Source organism: Symphodus melops, assembly GCF_947650265.1.
Source record: "Symphodus melops genome assembly, chromosome: 4".
Taxonomy (NCBI): Eukaryota; Metazoa; Chordata; class Actinopteri; order Labriformes; family Labridae; genus Symphodus; species Symphodus melops.
The window spans coordinates 1,286,433-1,307,282 of NC_136694.1; the positions used below are offsets into that span (position 1 = coordinate 1,286,433).

Sequence of the window (20,850 nt, forward strand, 5' to 3'; positions counted from 1 at the left end):
GGATGTTGCTCAGGGTGCGTTTGAATTGTCTTTTCAGGACGCTTCCTAACTGAGTGAAATGAGCCGGGAGCGTTTCAGTGGCGGCCATGATTAGAGCTGTTTGAATTCTCTAACAGCTCAGAAAAGGTGGATCAATGCTTCTTTTATAAGCTCCTCTCAGCACAGGAAACATTCGGCCATCTTTTAACAAAGAAGACGACATAATGCCGGCCCACAATGCCTTGCTGCCGCAACGTTTCCAGCGAGTCCGTTTCCATCCGACCGTTGAAGAAGTAAGGATGAGTGAAAAGGGACGCAGATGATGTTTTCTTCAACACGTTTCATTGACCTCAGAATGCTTTGTGCAGTCGTACATGGGTATGCCTCAAACATGATGGATATCTACATCCATGGAAGTGTTTGAACCTAAATGATGACGGCTGAAGCTCATAGACATCCAAAGGTGAGCTGATGCATGTGAATGAAGGCAGAGAGTTGATGATTCCACAGCCTTCATTTGTCAAGTGGTGTTCCTGTTCAGGAGAAATAAAGTGGAACAATTCATTATCTGCCTGCTTCACAAGATCCTTGTAAATAAAGTTCAATCATCCAAACAGGCACACATGTATCCTTAAACACAGGCTGATGTTTTCATCAACAATAAATCAAGTCTGCCTGAGCGTCACAAACAAAGTGAATCACTGAACTCATGAACTTCAACAGTGAGTCACTTGTGGACGCGCTGGGCAAAGAAAGAGGAAACAGGTGTGATTTGGAGAGCAAAGTGAACAATGAGCTCTCCTCCTCTTCTGAGAGGCCTGATAGGAGGGAGTGGATTCACCTGTGTCACCTGCAGCACAGCTGTTTCTGCTGCTCCTTCAGCTCAGGGATCGAGGCTAGACATGAAGAATCTGAACAGGAACAAGTCATCATTGGTCGTACTATCATACTTATTGTGGATTCATGTTGATGTTGGAGTGGACAGGAAGGTGAGCCAGAGCAACCGTTCTCAATGTGACAACCATTCACTGTTGTTACTCGTAGCCTGCTAGCCTCTTTTCCTTTTATTTCAATTCCAACCTCTTGGTAGGACCGGATTATTTCACCGCTAAGAAGGCACCGGGGAACGTTTCTTAGTAGTCCATTTTCACCACGGCAGAGCCACGCCATTAAAATCCACCGTCACATAAACGACACACGTACAAAAAGAAAGAAGTCCCATTGTGGACATCAAGCTAATCTTGGATCCTTCACTCTGTATTTCAGGTAGAGCTCCTCATAGCAACATGGACAGAGACTTGATTTCCTTCCTTAACATGGAGCTCTTGTTACTACTGATAAGAATGTAGTGATACTAATGACTTTCATTGATATCAAATAATAAGGTCACTCTCATGTTTAGTATTCTGGGCTGCATTGTTGTGCTAGCAGGAAATGATCTCAAAAGGCTTCTATGAGCTTCAGATAATCAGTGAGTACAGTCTGTTCTTCTTCTTTTCTCTCCTCCCTCACTTAAACAGGAAGGGGAGGAGCCAGCACGTCCACGTGAACATGACGTAGATACGACTCAGGCAGCGTCACAGACAACTCGCCTGTCACTCCTTGTAGACAGTCATGACTCCCAGATATGTTCAGAGCATATCCTGGATTTCTGCTGTGTCAAATGTGACCTAATCTTCCTTTAACAGTTCACATTATAGGGACATGATGTTGAATGATGACCATCTTCAACATGTCCTTTAAACATATTCCAGATGTTCTTGTGGGAATGTTCCCTGCTAGTTGGGCTCTTACTTCCTGTTGTTTGATTGAACCTCATTTTCACGCTTTCGTTCAGTAATAGAAGCAAAGAAAACAGATTTTATTTTCATGCTCCCTGCTCGAGCTGACGCATCACAACACCGCTGCTCGCTACCCGCTCTTTGTGGGGGAGGAGTCAGACGAGTGTGACAGTGACACTGACCGGACCATTGAATATCAGCTTGAAATAAAGCTGAGCTGTAGAAGGTCAAGCTGTGTGCCAGTCTTTTAGAAGTGCATGAATATTGTGATTGGAGGTGGAGTTGGTAGCAACAGGCTTCAAGTGGCAGCAGCTCAAATCTCACCTCGGGCACCAAGTGGGTTTGGGCCGGCTCTGGTAAGTCGTTATGTGACGGGCCTTTAAATGTGTTCCACTTTGCTTGTTCAAAGTAAACTGGATGAAAAGATATAAATTGCTAAAGGAACTAGCAATGCCTTTTCACATCTGCTAACCAAATCAGCCTCCGGTGATGCAAAATGAGGATTTTCTTGTGTCATTGGAGGCTCCTTTTAAGACAAAGAGATAAGAAGCTTTCCCGTCTCAGTGCAAAATGAGGCTGGATGCACAACCATTAAAAACTACTACAAAATACAACCATGTTTCTAATGATACAAGGCTTAATGCATATGGGTGAAGTATCCCTTTAAAAGATGACAACGGCCAGAGTCTAAAGAAAAAACACAAGCACCAGATCTGTCTCTGTGAGAAACACACACACACACACACACACACACACACACACACACACACACCTATAAGGAGCACAGTGATGTCACAGGAAGCAGAGATGTTTGAGTGACAGGAGAAGAGAGGACGTGTTGATGATGTGAAACATGTGTAGCATAACTTCTAATGCAGAGTAGCATCTCTAGTGCTTGTTTGGATTGTTTATAATGTGCCAACATGACATGCTCGACCTTTGAACTTTGAAAGATACATGGTTTGATTAGGATGTAAATTCAGAGACGTGCAGAAAATGACGTACAGAGAGAGAGAGACAGAAGCTCAGTGTGTCAGTCTCAGCTCAGGCAAATTTTTGGCCACAAACTGAACATCTAACTGGTCTCTCTCTTCTCTGTACAGCCAAAGGGCGCCTCAGATCTCCAATTGATTTTTCAAATCCTGTACTGCACAGAGAACACTTCAATCCTTATTGGATGTATGTGGGTATCATAACCTCTGCTCTCGTTGGATTTCTTTAACAGTTGAAATCTTTCATAAAGCCCTCTGTAAGCAGGTCAGTAAATATGATGAACAACTTGCCATTTTACAAAATAATATCAAAAAATGTTTGCGATCAAGAATGTTTCTTGTTTGTTAGAACAGTGTTTTTTATGAATAAAGCAAAACAAACAGTTTGAAAACAACTTGAAAACTGAACTGCCAAGTGGAGCCTCAGTTCGATTTCGTGTAAATGTTTTACCACAAACTGAACAACTGAATGGTTTCTCTCCTGTGTGAACCGCCAACTGTCCCCTCAGCTGTCCTTTTAGTGCAGATGTTTTACCACAAACTGAACAACTAAATGTTTCCGCTCCTGTGTGAAGTGCCATGTGGGACTTCGGATCATCATGTCATGCAAATCTTTTACTGAAACTGAACAACAAAATGGTTTTTCTCCTGTGTGAACTACCAAGTGGAGCCTCAGAGTTCCATTCCAGGGAAATCTTTTACCACAAACTGAACAACTAAATGGTTTCTCTTCTGTGTGAACTGCCAAGTGTCCTCTCAGCTGTCTTTTTAGCAAAGATGTTTTACCACAAACTGAACAACTAAATGGTGTCCCTCCTATGTGAACTGCCATGTAGGACTTTGAATCTTCATTTCATGCAAATCTTTTACTACACACTTGACAATTAAATGGTTTCTCTCCTGTGTGAACTGCCATGTTGGACTTCACATCTCCATTTTGTGCAAATATTTTACTACAAACTGGACAACTAAATGATTTCTCTCCTGTGTGAACTGCCAAGTGTCCCCTCAGCTGTCCTTTTAGCGCAGATGTTTTACCACAAACTGAACAACTACATGTTTTCGCTCCTGTGTGAAGTGCCATGTGGGACTTCGGATCTTCATGTCATGCAAATCTTTGACTACAAACTGAACAACTAAATGGTTTCTCTCCCGTGTGAACTACCAAGTGGAGCCTCAGAGTTCCATTCCACGGAAATCTTTCACCACAAACTGAACAACTAAATGGTTTCTCTCCTATGTGAACTGCCATGATGGACTTCACATCTCCATGTTGTGCAAATATTTCACGACAAACTTGACAATTAAATAGTTTCTCTCCTGTGTGAACCGCCAAGTGTCCCCTCAGCTGTACTTGTAGTGCAGATGTTTTACCACAAACTGAACAACTAAATGGTTTCTCTGCTGTGTGAACTGCCAAGTGTCCCCTCAGCTGTACTTGTAGTGCAGATGTTTTACCACAAACTGAACAACTAAATGGTTTCCCTCCTATGTGAACTGCCATGTAGGACTTTGAATCTTCATTTCATGCAAATCTTTTACTACACACTTTACAACAAAATGGTTTCTCTCCTGTGTGAACTGCCATGTTGGACTTCACATCTCCATTTTGTGCAAATATTTTACAACAAACTGGACAACTAAATGGTTTCTCTCCTGTATGACCCGCCAAGTGTCCTCTCAGCTGTCCTTTTAGCGCATATGTTTTACCACAAACTGAACAACTAAATGTTTTCGCTCCTGTGTGAAGTGCCATGTGGGACTTCGGATCTTCATGTCATACAAATCTTTTACTACAAACTGAACAACTAAATGGTTTCTCTCCTGTATGAACTACCAAGTGGAGCCTCAGAGTTCCATTCCAGGGAAATCATTTCCCACAAACAAAACAACTAAATGGTTTCTCTCACGTGTGAACTGCCAAGTGTCCTCGCAGCTGTCCTTTTAGTGCAGATGTTTTACCACAAACTGAACAACTAAATGGTTTCCCTCCTATGTGAACTGCCATGTAGGACATTGAATCTTCATTTCATGCAAATGTTTTACGACACACTTGACAACTATATGGTTTCTCTCCTGTGTGAACTACCATGTTGGACTTAAGATCTCCTTTTTGTGTAAATGTTTTACTACTAACTGAACACCAACATGGTTTCTCTCCTGTGTGAACTTCCAAGTGTCCTCTCGGCTGTCCTTTTAGCGCAGATATTTTACCACAAACTGAACAACTAAATGTTTTCGCTCCTGTGTGAACTGCCATGTGGGACTTCGGCTCTTCATGTCATGCAAATCTTTTACTACAAACTGAACAACAAAATGGTTTTTCTCCCGTGTGAACTACCAAGTGGAGCCTCAGAGTTCCATTCCAGGGAAATCTTTTACCACAAACTGAACAACAACATGGTTTTTCTCCCATGTGAACTGCCAAGTGGAGCCTCAGCAGGGCCGCCCCATGCCAAGTGGGGGCCCTAAGCAGGATTTTATTTTGGGGCCCCCCCTTCCAATAACATAATAATAATAATAAATTACAATTACTAACGATTCAAATGAAGAGTCTCTATCCACAGTGGAACAAGAACTTTATAGATTTGTTTTTGGTTTTAATGGTAAACTACACACTGAAATTATTTTGAATACTAACCTCACAAAATTGAATTGCAATCAATGCAAATATGATTACAACTAATAATAATATGATTGAATTTGATGATATTTCTACATTCAAATATTGTATGTACTTATTTTCACATGTTGTACTTAGATTCTACATTTCTACACTATTATACTTCTATTAAAAACATAGATTGATAGGCTATAAACCTGAGCCAACATATGACCACCAACTGGTCAATTAAAAACTCCTTTTTTTTCAATAAAGCTGAATATATTCAGTTAACAAGACATTTACGAAATGGTCATCAGGGCCGCTTGAAAATGTAATCTCCAGTCCACATCTAGACACAATTATCATCTCTTCTGTCTCATGATTAGCACGAGCAGACATGCCAGCAGTTTATGTTTATATGCGACTAAGTTTTTTTCTTTTTTATTTCAACAACATACCCACCTTCAAGTGAAGCACAAGCCTCTTCTTGTTTGGACTTTTTCTTTCTTTTGCTAGCTCCCGAATCGTATTGACATTTGGAAGCCATCTCTCTCTCTCTCTCTACTCTCTGCCTGCAAGAAACTGCCTGCCGGCCCATCTGACCGCTGATTGGTCAGATGGGCTTTCAATCATTGCATCTCTTTTTTGCTCTCTCTCTTTTGCCTCGGGCTGACTTGGTGGCGGTGCTCTACGCGCGCCTCTCAGCAAAATTCACGTACACCCTTTGCGCATTTGCAGAGAATGATCATACTTTATTGATCCTGAGGGAAATTCAAGGGGCCCTACGCACAGCGCGTGTTCTGCGTTTAGGAAGGGGCGGGCCTGAGCCTCAGAGTTCCATTACATACAAATCTTTTACCACAAACTGAACAACAAAAAGGTTTCTCTCCTGTGGGAACCGCCATAGGGACTTCTGATCTCCATTCTGTGCAAATCTTTTACCGCAAACTGAACAACTACATGGTTTCTCTCCCATGTGAACTGCCATGTGGGACTTCAGATCTCCATTTTGTGCAAATGTTATACCACAAATTAAACAATTGAAGGGTTTCTCTCGTGTGGGTCCTCATGTGTACCACAACAGCTGCTTGAGAAGAACAACTTATTTTACACACTGAACAGCTGTGAAAAGTGTAAAACAGTAGTAAACAGGCAAGTGAAAAGTTTGTGGCTGTAAATGACTGTCTGGATGAAAGTCTCTGTCTGGTTCTGCTCCTCCACAGTCCTCTCCATCAGCTTCTGTTTTTACATGCTGTGTGTCTCTGCTCTCTTCAGTTTGGTTTTCATGAAGCTGTGAGGACTGAGGTTTCTCTTCTTCTTCTTCTTCCGTCTTCAGAGGGAGAAGTTTGAATGTTTAACATGCTGATATCAAACTCCTCCAGTCGATGGCTCAGTTCCTGAGAACTGAGAGCACTACTTTACAGAGGGTGTGCAGGAGATGTCTCAGTGGGCGGAGTCACTGTCAGGAAGCAGTATCTGGCTTTTCTGTAATGAGGAGACCTCGGAGTTCAACGATCCATCACTCCACATCGATTCCTTGATTGGTTCAAGAAAGATTCAATCAAATCTTTTTCTTTTTTTTAAAGAATTAAACTTTTTATAAAGGGTACAGTAGAGAGAGAGAGAGAGAGAATGCTTTGAAAATATTTTGAAATATTATTATAAAAATAGTGTCCTTACCCGACACCCTGAGGTGATTTCTGCCACCGTTTTTTTGGATCCTTTTATTACCTCTCATGCAGAAGCCATTGCATTTGAAGGTAATGCTGTTGGATTTTAGATTAAAGACACACAGAGAAAAAAAAGAAAGCGCCTGGACTTTGGAGCGAGCTGAGGAGCATGTTCATTCCACATCCTTGGAGCTGTGACGTTTCCTCTCTGCAGCTTTAATGCAGGATGACTTCATGAATGTAATCCAGGCTTCATCACATCTTCTCTGATCTTCAGCTGCTGCTGATCCAACACAGACCATGTACTTCATGTGTCAGGAAATGAACTCTAGATTCTCCTCAGAGGTTACAGAGACAGTCCTGATGGTTATAGACTGAAATCATTGAAGGAACATAAATCAAAGTCATGGCTTCAACAGCTGCTGTCATACAGGAAAGAATGAGAACAAACAATAAAACATGCAAAATATCGTCTTCCTGACTGAACTTTCTCTACAAACAAATTCCTCCTCCTTTTCTGTATTGATCACTTTCTGCATGTGTTGTGTTCATCTCTTTATTAGAGTCCTATATACACAAGTCTTAGCACAGATTAGGTCGACAGTCAGGACAATCACTGACACACAAAAGATGGTTTGAATGAAATAACATCAGATCACACTTTACAGATCCAGCTTTATCCGACAGCTTCACACAGTAAAAGACCTCACTGTTAAATCACACATTAAAAACAAACATGTTAAAGCCTCGTGCAGTTTAGAAGAAGAGTGTGGAGCGTGACGGTGGAGTTGTTGTGGAGGGTTTTTGGATCCTCTGGGAGTCCTCCTGATCAGGCTTTAAAAAAACTGCTTCAGTCATTTGAAAAACGTTTTCAGATCATACTGTCGATAAATAAAGGGAAATAAAACAACAACACATGAACAAAGTCATCTGTTCATTAAAAGATCAATAATTTACATTTTTTTATTGCTTGATCTTGAACTCCAAATATGTGAAATATCCAGAGAAACCCTCTTAATGTCATTCCACCTTTTCAACAGCAGATGGCAGCATTGCACTGTTGCTAAAGGGAGGTGGAGGGAACAACCCGTATTGTTGTTTGTGCACCAGCAGATGGCGCTATTCCCCATTTATATCTCACTTCTCCTCTTCATCTGCCTCAGGTCACTTCCTGGTTTCTCCTTCCCCTCTGATTGGTCCGTTTTTTTGACCAAATGTCTTAAATGTGCGTACGCCTGGGTCAGAGTTTGCTGAACAGTTGAACATAAAGTTTGCGTGGGAAATGTAAAGAGTCCACCAGTTTCAGGTTCTGTTTTGTGTGTATGAAACAATTCTAAATGAGAGCCAGGTTAGGTTTACAGACTCCCTCTCTGGAACAGGAGTCACTCCTCTTCCTCGGCTTTAAAAAGAAAATGAACATTAATTATGAATATAAATAAATAATATGATTAAAGTGAGTTAATAAAGTGTGCTCATTTAAAGAGTGCACTCGCTCCTCTTCACCTTCACACTGAACTTTGAACTCTCCCATGTGTGTTTAGCTCTGTTTCCTCCTTTATGAGCCTTTGACTTGAATGTGAAGAAATAAAGCAGAAGTGAAGTTCATACATGCTGACCCGAGGCCCATGGTGATAGACAGACAATAAATAAGAAGCCTTCCTAACATTTACATGAAAGCCTTCAGCGGGTCCTATTTCTTCACACTGGTCACATGATTCAGTGTGTAAAGTTTCCTCTTGTTATCAGATCAAGTCAGAGGACAGAAGTGAAGCTGCTTTGTGTCCTTCAGTGTTGGACAGTCAGAAGACACACTTTGACACGTTTCATCTTTGATTCAAACGTTTGTAGAGAAATGAAGAAGCTGTGAGTGAAGATCATCACCATCAGTGTACAGCGTCAACAGACATGAACGCTGATGAAGTCAACAACAGGAAACAGAGTCCAGTTTACACCTGGATCAAAGTGAAGCAGTCTGAATCAACAGTCCTCAAACAGAGGACACTTTGATTTCTCTTCAAGCTTTAATCTGGGAGTGCAGGGATCAGAGGTGTGGCTGCTTCATCAATCCTCATGTTGTCATGTTCACTTGGAGCTCAGTCAGTGACAGAAATGTGTGGGACTAAAGAAGAAGAAAAGGTGTCAGTAAGGGACAGCTCAGTTCATCAGCAGCTCAAACACTGAACATGAGAAGCTTGATGAAGGTTTACACTTCATAACATCCCTGTTGTTTCAGGCTGCTGTCTTAGTTTGAGCTCACTGTGACTCTGGACTTCACAAGCTAAATACTATTCAGCCCCTCCGGGATTTCACGGACTTTTTGGGGGATTGTTGAGGCCTAAAATGCCAGATTTCGTGACAGGATTTCCAAAAAAGATGGTAAAGAATGTTTTTAGCTGTTTTTTGATACTAAATTGCAGCAGGAAACAAAAATTGCAAAATAGTTGTGATCTTTTTTTCATGTTGTAATAACTCCGAAAGTGTAAGAGAAACAAGTTATATGCTGGTCCACTAGGTGGCAGCAATTCAATGTTGTTACGGTTGGGGGTCCTCTGGCCCGTGTGAAGAAGTTGATGTTAATGTTGTGCCTGGCACGCACGGTAAAGTTACTGCACACCGTTTCACCAGGAAAGAAATAAAGTCCTTCTATGTGCAAGGAGAAGTCTCCCGTGAGTTTCTACACATGACAACTTTCTTACACACACTTTGATATTTTAACCTGAGCAGAGCGATTTACTGTGTGAAGCATATTCATCTGCCTCACTCACAAACACACACACACACACACACACACACACACACACTCTCACACACACACACACACACACACACACACACACACACACACACACACCTTTATTCATAAAGTGTGTGTATCTTTAAATGATGTTTGGGGTTACTGCATGTTTATTATTTGAGATGGAGCATCGACGATCTGAGGACAAGATACGATCTGTAAAGATATAAAATACAGGGAATGTCAGTCACGTGTGTGTGTGTGTGTGTGTGTGTGTGTGTGTGTCACTGAGAGAGGCAGATGAATTAATTTCACTAAGTAAATAGCTGGCCGCCCCGAGCTCTTTCCTCCTTTCTGAAAGGCGTTGTCTCTGTTTCAGATCCTCCTCTCCACCTTGTGTTAGCCCCCCCCCCCCTCCCCCCCTCCATTAGCTGTGTCTCGTTGCTCCATGTGTCTCCTCCCTCATGTCTCCAGCAGTGTTTCTGTGTTCTCTCGTCCTAGTGTTCCTTGTCTCTGACCTTGTGTTTGACCCCTGCCTGTTCTTGGTCACAGATCTTTGCCTGCTCCTCTGGATGTGTTTGCTCACCCGTGTACCCAACCGGATTGTAATAAAGGACTGATTATTGAACTTCCCTCTGGGTCTGCACTGTAAAAAAGGACCGTGACATTTACATAAAAACTATGTAAAATCCCTACAGAAAAATATTGTAAACCCAAAAACATATATTTTTTGTTTAAATCACAGTGAACTTTTGTAAACTATTAAACAGAATGTTTTTGTTATAATTACAACAACAATATGTGATTATAATCAAATTTATTTGTTAAAACTACAAATATTGGTAACAAAAACAGAGAAATACTGTAATACTCATAACAAAACAGTTTTGTTAATTTGAGGTGCAAATACTGTAAAAACTATAGTTTTAGTCAGTTGTTTTTAAAAATACAAAAATTATATGTAAATTACTTTACGAGTTTATGCTGTAGGCATACTTTTAACATGATTGATGAAACGATGCAAATTGAGGTAGGCCTATAAGGTTTTCACAAAGAAATTCATTGTGAACCTGAGAGGTTGCCTATCTATTTATATAAAATATAGAATTATAATAACATTGTTTTTATAATTTAGGTTATTTGTAGCATATTGAGTGTGTATGAGAAATTTAAGTTATTGATAGGCTATATTTAAAGTAACATTTCTGTTTAGTCCTAATACGTGCATGCTTTATGTTTCTTTTAGTCTTTAAAATTCAATGTTTTAATGTGCCTCCTCTAACCACAGACGTGAACTAGTACTCTCTCATTGTGCACTGAGTCCGCCTAACTTTGATTTGAATTTTAAACGTAAAAGTGCGCCGCTGAAGCTCCTCTCTGATTGGATAATGACGTGATCGCGGAAGGAGCGGGAGAAGCTCCTCGTTCACGGCTGCAGCCGACGTCACTAACGAGCGAGCCGGAGCAGCGCGGTCGGGTCTGCGGAGCGGAGAACACGGAGCAGCGCGGAAATCTTCGGACGTTTTTAAAAGTTTTTAGGAGAAATCTGCAATTTCAAGACGTGTTTTGGTTGAAGTTTGTGGCTGTTCCATCGGGAATCTGAACGTTTGCACGGTAAGCTTCACATTTAGGCTACTTTTTCTAAACGAAAATGTTTGCTGAAAGTACACGGGTGTAAGCTAGCAGTAGATCAGTGCATGATGAAATAGTTCAGCCGAAAAGCTCAGAAATCACTTAAAATCCTAAAAATGATCACCTGCGTCTTTTGTAGAAAGGAATTGGCTACATTAAGAGGATATGTACTACATTGCAGAGTGCATAGAAATGAGCCTCGTTGTCTTTTTAAATGTGTTGGCGCCAACTGTGGTAAAACATTTACCACTTACGCAGCATTCAAGGGCCATTTTTATCGTGTGCACAATGCACCTGCATTGCAAGCTGCTCCTAAAGCTGTTGTTGCAGATTTAAAATGCGCGATTTCTGTATGTGTCCGCCATTTTCACACGGTAAAAGAGCTAGTGTCTCACTTAAATGATCATATTGGAGAGGGCAGGTCCGTGTCATGCCCGGTAAGTGGCTGTAAGTACGTTTTTACAAAAAAGTCATCATTTACTTCTCACATGTGTAGGAAGCATAATGCATGCTCCCCCGATGGTATTGATGTCATGTACAGGGAAGCTCTCCCTCAGCCCCCAAATGTCATTGCCAGTACAGATGAATCTGAAAACACACATGAAGCCATGCCAACAGCTAGTGCAGCCAGTGATATGCCAGAGAATGAAAGTCACTCTTATCTCAGAAACATGTGTCTCTTTTACCTTAAACTGCAAGGACAGCTGCTTATTCCTGCCTCTACTATACAGACTATTGTTGAGGAAATGCAAAATGTGCACGAGTTAGGCCAAGCCTACACAATAAATAAAGTAAGTTCTTTATTAAAAAATGATATGGGCCTGGCAGATGAAGCAGTCACTAAAATCTGTGACTGCATTAAAGAGTCAGATTTGTTCTCTGCCTGTCATCAGGGACAATTAAGAACAACATACACCAGAAATCAGACATTCGCAAAAATGTTTAAATACACGGAACCGCAAGAAGTGGCATTGGGAATGGATGAAAACATGACACAAAAATGTGCTTACTACATACCAGTGGCAGAAACTCTGAAGAGCTTTTTACAGTCAGATCTATGGAGGAATACACAGTCACAACAGTTTGGAGATCCTGATGTAGAGGTTTTTACAGATTTATATGATGGACAAAATTTCAAATGTCACCAGTTCTTTAATGAAAACCCCGAAAGCCTAAAACTGATTTTATACCAAGATTCATTTGAAGTTGTGAATCCCTTGTGTTCTGCTAAAAAGACGCACAAAGTTCTTGCAGTCTATCTTTCATTAGCAAATTTACCCATTCATTTGCGTTCAAATACTGATAATATGTTTTTAGTCTTGTTGTGTACTGAGAAGGACTTTAAGCATTTAATGTATATCCAAAAAACAAAAACTCAAAGCGTCATCTCAACGTGAACCCTCGTGTCCTCACCCTGATACACGATCTCTCTGATTATGAGTGGCGTCAAACCTAAATATGGACTTTTTCTGTGGACTCTGCTTGTTTGAGAAGAGGTACTTTTAGTTTTCACTTTGTTAAATCTACAATGTGTATTATCATAATTAAGGCACAATATACACTTTTTGTTTTAAAGTCTTAAAGGTGCACATGTAACTTGTTCTGGTAAAGAAGGGGTGGGGAATCCTGGTCCTCAAGGGCCACTATCCAGCAAGTTCTGCAGAAGCCTGATAATGATCCTGATCATTTGAATCAGGTGTGTTGGAAGAGGGACACATCTAAAACATGCTGGATAGGGGCCCTCGAGGACCAGGATTCCCCACCCCTGTGGTAGAGGGTCAGCCACCTGCTTGTTTCATGAAGATGTTCTTGCTTTGCAAGAATGTACCACAGTATGGTATAAAACGTATCCGTCTTGCATTTATTCAATTAGAACTGTTTTTATTGCAGAAAATACGTTAACAAACGTGCATTCTTAGTGTGAGGGGGCTGGCCGCTCCACAGATCTGACCTGTAACCTGGCCTGTTGGCATCACCTCATTATCTCCATGGAGATAAGTAAGTTTTATGCCATACTGTGGAACGTTCCAGACAAAGCAATAACATTTATATGTAACTTGTCTACATATAGATGTTGTTGCTTTGGAACAAAGGGCAGACCCACCAGCTGAAAATTGACATGGTGTACCTTAAGATAATATCTAAGCATGTAAACAAAATTGATTGAATTGGGTTGTTGTTGTGTACCTGGCACTTAAGTTTTGTTAAAGTGACAGAAAAATGTCCAGATTTAAAGAGACTAATCTTCTGGAATATTTCAACTTGGATTCAGTTATAGTTAATAGAACCATTACATGTAGCTTCTTTGCATGTTGTATATGTTGAAAAAAATCCATCCAATTGTTAAATAAATTTACCAAAAGTGATATTTTCTCCTCGTCTTTTCTCAAGGTGTATTTTTGCATGATTTTGTGTATGTGTAGTAGTAGTCATTTTGCAGGTTTATAAGTAAATTTTACATTATAACTTGATCATTAAAACATAAAAATACAGCAAATTATATGTAGATTTTATGTATAATATACAGAACAGCTCCATTTAAAATACAAAGTTTTACTGTTCTTCTACCAGTTTGAATTAGTTTTTTATTTGGTATTTCCCTGTTAATATTATCATTTATTGATGCACAATAAACCATTATTGCATGTAAAATATACAGGAAATGGTTTATTTATATACAACACCTTCATGCAAAATTAACAGGGTTTTTTGTAGACTTAACAGTTTTTTAATGGTAATTCAGCTGTGATTTCCATCCATCCATCCATCCATTTTCTACCGCTTATCCGGGGCCGGGTCGCGGGGGCAGCAGTCTAAGCAGAGACACCCAGACTTCCCTCACCCCAGACACCTCCTCCAGCTCTTCCGGTGGGACCCCAAGGCGTTCCCAGGCCAGCCGAGAGACATAGTCTCTCCAGCGTGTCCTGGGTCTACCCCGAGGCCTCCTCCCGGAGGGACATGCCCGGAATACCTCCCTAGGGAGGCGTCCAGGGGGCATCCGGACCAGATGCCCGAACCACCTCAACTGACTGAACCACCTCAACCCTGGTGACCGAGCTCCTCACCCTATCTCTAAGGGTGCGCCCAGCCACCCTACGGAGGAAGCCCATTTCGGCCACTTGTATCCGAGATCTCGTTCTTTCGGTCATGACCCAAAGCTCATGACCATAGGTGAGGGTAGGAACGAAGATCGACCGGTAAATCGAGAGCTTCGCCTTTCGGCTTAGCTCCTTCTTCACCACGACGGACCGATACAGCGACCGCATGACTGCAGACGCCGCACCGATCCGTCTGTCGATCTCACACTCCATCTTCCCCCCACTCGTGAACAAGACCCCGAGATACTTAAACTCCTCCACCTGGGGCAAGGACTCCCCACCGACCCGAAGGGGGCAAACCACCTTTTTCCGAGAACCATGGCCTCAGATTTAGAGGTGCTGATCCTCATCCCAGCCGCCTCACACTCGGTAGCGAACCGCCCCAGTGCGCACTGAAGGTCCGGGTTCGATGGAGCCAACAAGACCACATCATCCGCAAAAAGCAGAGACGAGATCCTGTGGTCCCCGAACCGGACCCCCTCCGGCCCCTGACCGCGCCTAGAAATTCTGTCCATAAAAGTAATGAACAGAACCGGTGACAAAGGGCAGCCCTGCCGGAGGCCAACGCGCACCGGGAACAGGTCCGACTTAATACCGGCAATGCGAACCATACTCCTGCTCCGGTCGTACAAGGACCGGACCGCCCTTAGCAAAGGGCCCCGAACCCCATACTCACGGAGCACCCCCCAGAGGGCGCCGCGAGGGACACGGTCGAATGCCTTCTCCAAATCCACAAAGCACATGTGGACTGGTTGGGCAAACTCCCATGAACCCTCGAGCACCCGCCGGAGAGTGTAGAGCTGGTCCAGTGTTCCTCGGCCAGGACGAAAACCGCATTGTTCCTCTTGAATCTGAGGTTCGACTAACAGCCGGAACCTCCTCTCCAGAACCCTGGAATAGACTTTCCCAGGGAGGCTGAGGAGTGTGATTCCCCGGTAGTTGGAACACACCCTCCGGTCCCCCTTCTTGAAAAGAGGGACCACCACCCCGGTCTGCCAGTCCAGAGGCACTGTCCCCGACCTCCACGCGATATTACAGAGGCGTGTCAACCATGACAGCCCCTGCAAATCCAGAGACTTCAGATACTCAGGGCGAATCTCATCCACCCCTGGTGCCTTGCCACCAAGGAGCTTGCCAACTACCTCGGTGACTTCGGCTTGGGTGATGGACGAATCCACCTCTGAGCACTCAGCCTCTGCTTCCTCAGTGGAAGACGTAAAGGTGGGATTGAGGAGATCCTCGAAGTATTCCTTCCACCGTATAACAATCCCCTTAATATTTTTAAGGTCACCGTTACATAATTAAATCAAAACCTACTGTAACTCAAAAGTGTCACTGGGTTAGGACCTTACTTTCCCCAAAATAAATCAAAAGAGCACTGGAGGAAATTAAATACAGGCTTTACTCCGTTTTTAACAAAAAACAAACCAAACGTCGTTGCCACAGAAAAGCAAATAATGTCCTCCTTTAACAGTCAAGGAAAAAAATGTTCAAGTCCACTGAAAAAGGATCCGGAAGGGGAAAAAAGTATATTCCACAAAAAAAAAAGGAAACAAAAAAAACCATTCGTTTGGCACTCACCGGTCTGGCGGCCTACTTCCTTTCAGAGATTGTCCAGGGTTGAATCAGGTCTCTTTTTGTGACGTCCGGTCCTCCCAACTCCAACAAAAAAACCCTGTCCAGGAGGAAACACCGCGACTTCCAAAAACCCCTATTCCCTCATCTTCATCCAGTAAAAAAAACCATCTCTCTTCAGCCACACCGTTCCTCTGCTCACTCCTCACCAAAACAAACAAAATCCTCCTCAAACATTTCCCCCTCTCCCTTTGTTCACCTCTGCTCCGCCCCTTTCACACACCTGTGTATCCTTAGCTAATGAGGTCCTCACTCCAGGCACACAGGCAGGGAGATCACACACACACCTACACACAGCCCCACACACACAGGGACCTCCCTCACAGTAGTGGCCATGTCACAGACCCCCCCCCCCCTGCCAGCGGCACCAGGGGAGAAGCCCCAAAGAAGGGTTTAACATTGACAACATTAATAGTGTCCTGTCTGCACTTGTCGGCCGGCCAGTGAATCCTATAATTTACTGGCCCTAGCCTTTTCACTACCTGAGCGGGGCCTGACCATCGGGGGGCTAGCTTTGATGAAAAGTGCACCGAAGCATTGGACAGGGGGTGAGCCCTGACCCAGACCAGGTCTCCCTCCGAATACTGTGTATCTCTCCTTTGGGCATTGTAATACCTGGCTTGTCTGCTTTGGGCCTCCCCTAATCTTTTCCTCACCTCTTCCTTCATCTTATGCTGTCTTTCCAGAAACGGGTACTGGGAGTGTGCTGGGTTAGGGGCTTGGATTAACCTCTCCAGGGGTCCTTTAAGTGTCCTTCCCATCACAAGTTCAGAGGGGGTGTGTCCTGTGGATTCGTGCTTGGCATTGTTGATGGCAAATCTAAATTCTGGCAACCACTTGTCCCAGTCTCTGTGGTTGTCTTCGACATATGAAGCCATCATGGTCTTTAAAGTCCTGTTAACCCTTTCAGTAAGATTGGTTTGAGGATGGTAGCTGGTTGTCAGTCTTTGAACTACTCCCCATTTCTTACAGATATCAGAGAGTAACTGGCTGGTGAATTGTGGCCCTCGATCAGACACCATGTACTTTGGCACCCCCCACCTGGTGAAAATCTCATCTTTTAAAATCTGGCAGATTTTGGGGGTCTTACTGTCCTTCAAAGGAAATACCTCCACCCATTTGGTGAAGTAGTCCACAATCACCAGTAAATAGGCATGGCCCTTTTTGCTCCTCGGAAAAGGTCCCATGAGGTCCAATCCAATCATTACTCCAGCATCCTCCACCACTGTAGACTGGAGGTACCCTGCTGGCTTTGTGTTCCCAGGCTTGTATCGCTGGCAAGTACTACACAGCTTAACATGCTGCCACACATCTTTTCTAACAGATGGCCACCATGCCACCTCCAACACTTTCAAAAGGGTCTTCAGTCGTCCTAGATGAGCCCCGATGGGGCTGTCATGGAAATACTGAAGGAAATCATTGACCAGCGTTTTTGGCACAACCAACTGATACTTTTTCCCATCAGCCTGTGTGGGAATCGTTCTGTATAGAACACCCTGCTGAATCTCCCATCCTATCCTGTCAGCCTGCTTCGGACGTGGTACACTGTGGTTTTTTAGAGCTTGCACCCAGTCGTCAAGCTCTTGGGCCTGACCAATTTCAGCCAGTGTAATAGGGAGCTCAGTGGCAGATTTTGTTGCCATGCATGCCATCATTACCATCTTTCCTGTTGGTTGGGCCGCTCTGGAGAGGGCATCCGGCACCAAATTCATGCACCCCTTCCGGTAACAGACCCGGAACTGAAATCTTTGAAGCCTCAGGGTCCATCGTGTTAACCTTGAGGTGGTCTTGGGAGTGTTGAAAGCCCAGGTCAAAGCCGCATGATCAGTATACACCACAAATGGCACACCTTCCAAATAGTGATCCCATTTCTCTACCGCCCACACCACGGCCAAACACTCCTTCTCCGAAGTGGAGTAATTGTACTCTGCACCTCTAAGACCTCGGGACGCGTAAGCAATCACTTTCTCTCCTTCTGGAGTGGACTGACTCAACACCGCCCCTAAACCCACTGCACTAGCATCTGTTAGGACCTGGAAAGGTAGAGAAAGGTTTGGTTGAGCTAATATGGGGGGACTCTCCAGGGCTGCTTTAAGCTTTTCCATGGCCAACTGACATTCTGTAGTCCATTCCCAGTGTTGCCCTTTACGCTGTAAGCGGTTCAGAGGGGCTGCCAAGTCTGCAAAGTGGGGTATGAACTTATGATACCAGCCTACCAATCCTAGAAATCTTTTCAATGATGGAATGTTGGTAGGAACTGGGTAGTCTGTTACTGCGGCCGTTTTGGCCGGATCGATCTCCACTCCTTCTTTTGAGACCACGTGTCCCAGAAACTTGAGTTGAGATTTGAAGAAGTGGCATTTCTTCAGGTTTAAGGTGAGGTTAGCTTGATGTAATTTGCTAAAAACAGCGTCCAGGTCTTTGAGATGTTGCTGTTGGCTGGGTGAATATACGATGATGTCATCAATGTACACGAAACAGATTACTCCCCGAAGGTCCCCCAGAACCCTCTCCATCAGCCTCTGGAAGGTCGCTCCTGCATTCTTAAGGCCGAAGGGCATCACTTTGAACCGAAACAGCCCAAAAGGAGTGATGACGGCTGTCTTGTCTCTGCTGTCTTCTTCCATGTCCACCTGCCAATACCCAGACTTGAGGTCCAAGGTGCTGAAACACTCCGCTCCATGCAGAGACTCCAGAATATCATGGATCAGAGGCATGGGATAAGCATCCTGAGGAGTTTTGGAGTTTAGACCCCGGAAGTCCACACAGAACCTTGGAGACCCGTCAGCTTTAGCCGTTAGTACAACTGGAGCGCCCCAGGAAGAGTGACATGGTTCAATTATGTTGTCCTTTAACATCCTCTCCACATGCTCCCTAATAATCTCCTTTTTCTGTGGGGACCCTCGGTAAGCTCTGGACCGCACCGGAACATTATCGATTGTGGGGATAGAGTGTTTAATGACTGTGGTGCGCCCCATCTGGTCTGAACAGACAGAGGTCCACTTCTGGACCAGAGGTTTCACCTCCTCAGGCAGACTTTCCATCAAGTCACAAAGCGTAGAGAGTTGCTTGGGGGGAGCTACAGCTTTAGAGAGGGAAGGCATAGCAACATACAGATTAACGCTGGAAGGCCTTGCAGTCCAGGTCTGCTGGCCTAACACCCGATTAAGGAACGGAAAGTATGTCCATTTTCCTTGGACCTTCAATCCATACTTGTGTTCCCTCACATTAATTTGAACCCCAGTTCTCCGCATGAAGTTCAAACCAAGGATCAATGGAAAGGCTAAATGGCGGTCGTCCATGATGTAAGTCTCCACCGTCCAGACAGAATTGTGCCAAACGTATGACAGCTTTATCGATCCTAGAGCTACATGGGCTTTTCCATCAGCTAAAACGAAGGGTGGTGAATTCCCTATGTCCATTTTTTCTCCTGGTCGGGCAAAGGTCTGCCATAGACTATGCTGTATTAAGGTGTAGGTGCTACCCGAGTCCACCACAGCCTCACCGGAGTATCCACGAATTTCTATGGGCACCACCAAAAGGTGGGGGGGTTCTACCTCAGCTATGGCCATGTGAATTGAGGGGTGAGATGAAATTGGGTCTTGACCCTCTCTAAGTCTCTGGTTACTCTTTCTAGTTTTTGTTTTTTCTGGGGCTTTCTGGTTGTTCACTTTCGCCCAATATTCTTTTCTGGCTGCCCAGTCTCTTTCTACCATGGACCCAACTCTGACCAATTGCTCCACCGTGTGACAGGTACCCCGCAAACTGCTAACCAACGAGGGGTTACAGTTATTCATGATCCTTCTGACCATCTCAGCCTCTGCCATGTCTGGTTTCCACTTCAGGCATAGTGCCCTATAATCATAAGCAAAGTCCCTCAAACATTGGTCGGGAGCTTGGACCACACACCTTAATTTCTCCTCCACTTCAGTCAGATAGTCGGTTGGTAGAAAGGCAGTCTGAAAAGCTATCTTAAAGTCTCTCCAGTTTTTCACTCTGGCCCTCTCTGCCATCCACCAACTCCTAGCTGGACCAGTAAGTACTGCGGTCATCGAAGCCACTAGCTCTGCATCAGAAAGAGGCCTCAGTGACAAAAAGTTTTCACACTGCTCAACAAAGTTGAAAACATCTGTTGCATCCCTATCCTCACCAAAGGTTGGAATAACAATCTGGACAGGAGGCTTTCCATAGGCTGAGTGGTGCCCAGAGGAAGCCCCCAGGGGAATCTCACTTACATCGAGTGACCATCTTGGAACTGCATGCCGGGCTTGGGGAGTACTGGTAGTCTTAAGCTTACTCAGCTCCCTCCTCCATTTTTCATCCCTCCTTTGCATGCAGTCAACAACTGCCTTTTCCAGCTGCCCGATGGTTCGATTCATGGTTTCCTCCAAGGCTTCAAACCTTTGGTCCACATATCCTCTGAGGCTCTCCTCTCTACTGATGACGCTTTCACTGAATGCTTTGCAGTCGTCCTCTAACTCTCCAACCTTGTTTTGTAGGATTCGCATGGTGTTGGTAATTTCCTCAGTATCCAAGGCAGTCACTGTGAGGTCCATACTCCCATCCTCCTCATCTTCTTTATCTTCTCGTCCTTCTTCCGCCAAGTACATATCACTTAGCAGGGAAGAGATTTCTGCGACTGGCTCTCTAAAAGTGACAAAAGGACCCGGCAGCAAGGAGGGAGGGGACCTTTCCTGTCTAGACTGAACCTGAACCAACTCCTC

The 20,850-nt window shown here is 43.9% G+C and overlaps 1 protein-coding gene across 1 annotated transcript in view; it reads left to right on the top strand.

The window, feature by feature from the left end:
- LOC306822703 (NACHT, LRR and PYD domains-containing protein 3-like) overlaps nucleotides 1-20,850 on the top strand; it is a 66,970-nt gene that overhangs the window by 23,813 nt on the left and 22,307 nt on the right. The window lies entirely within an intron of this gene.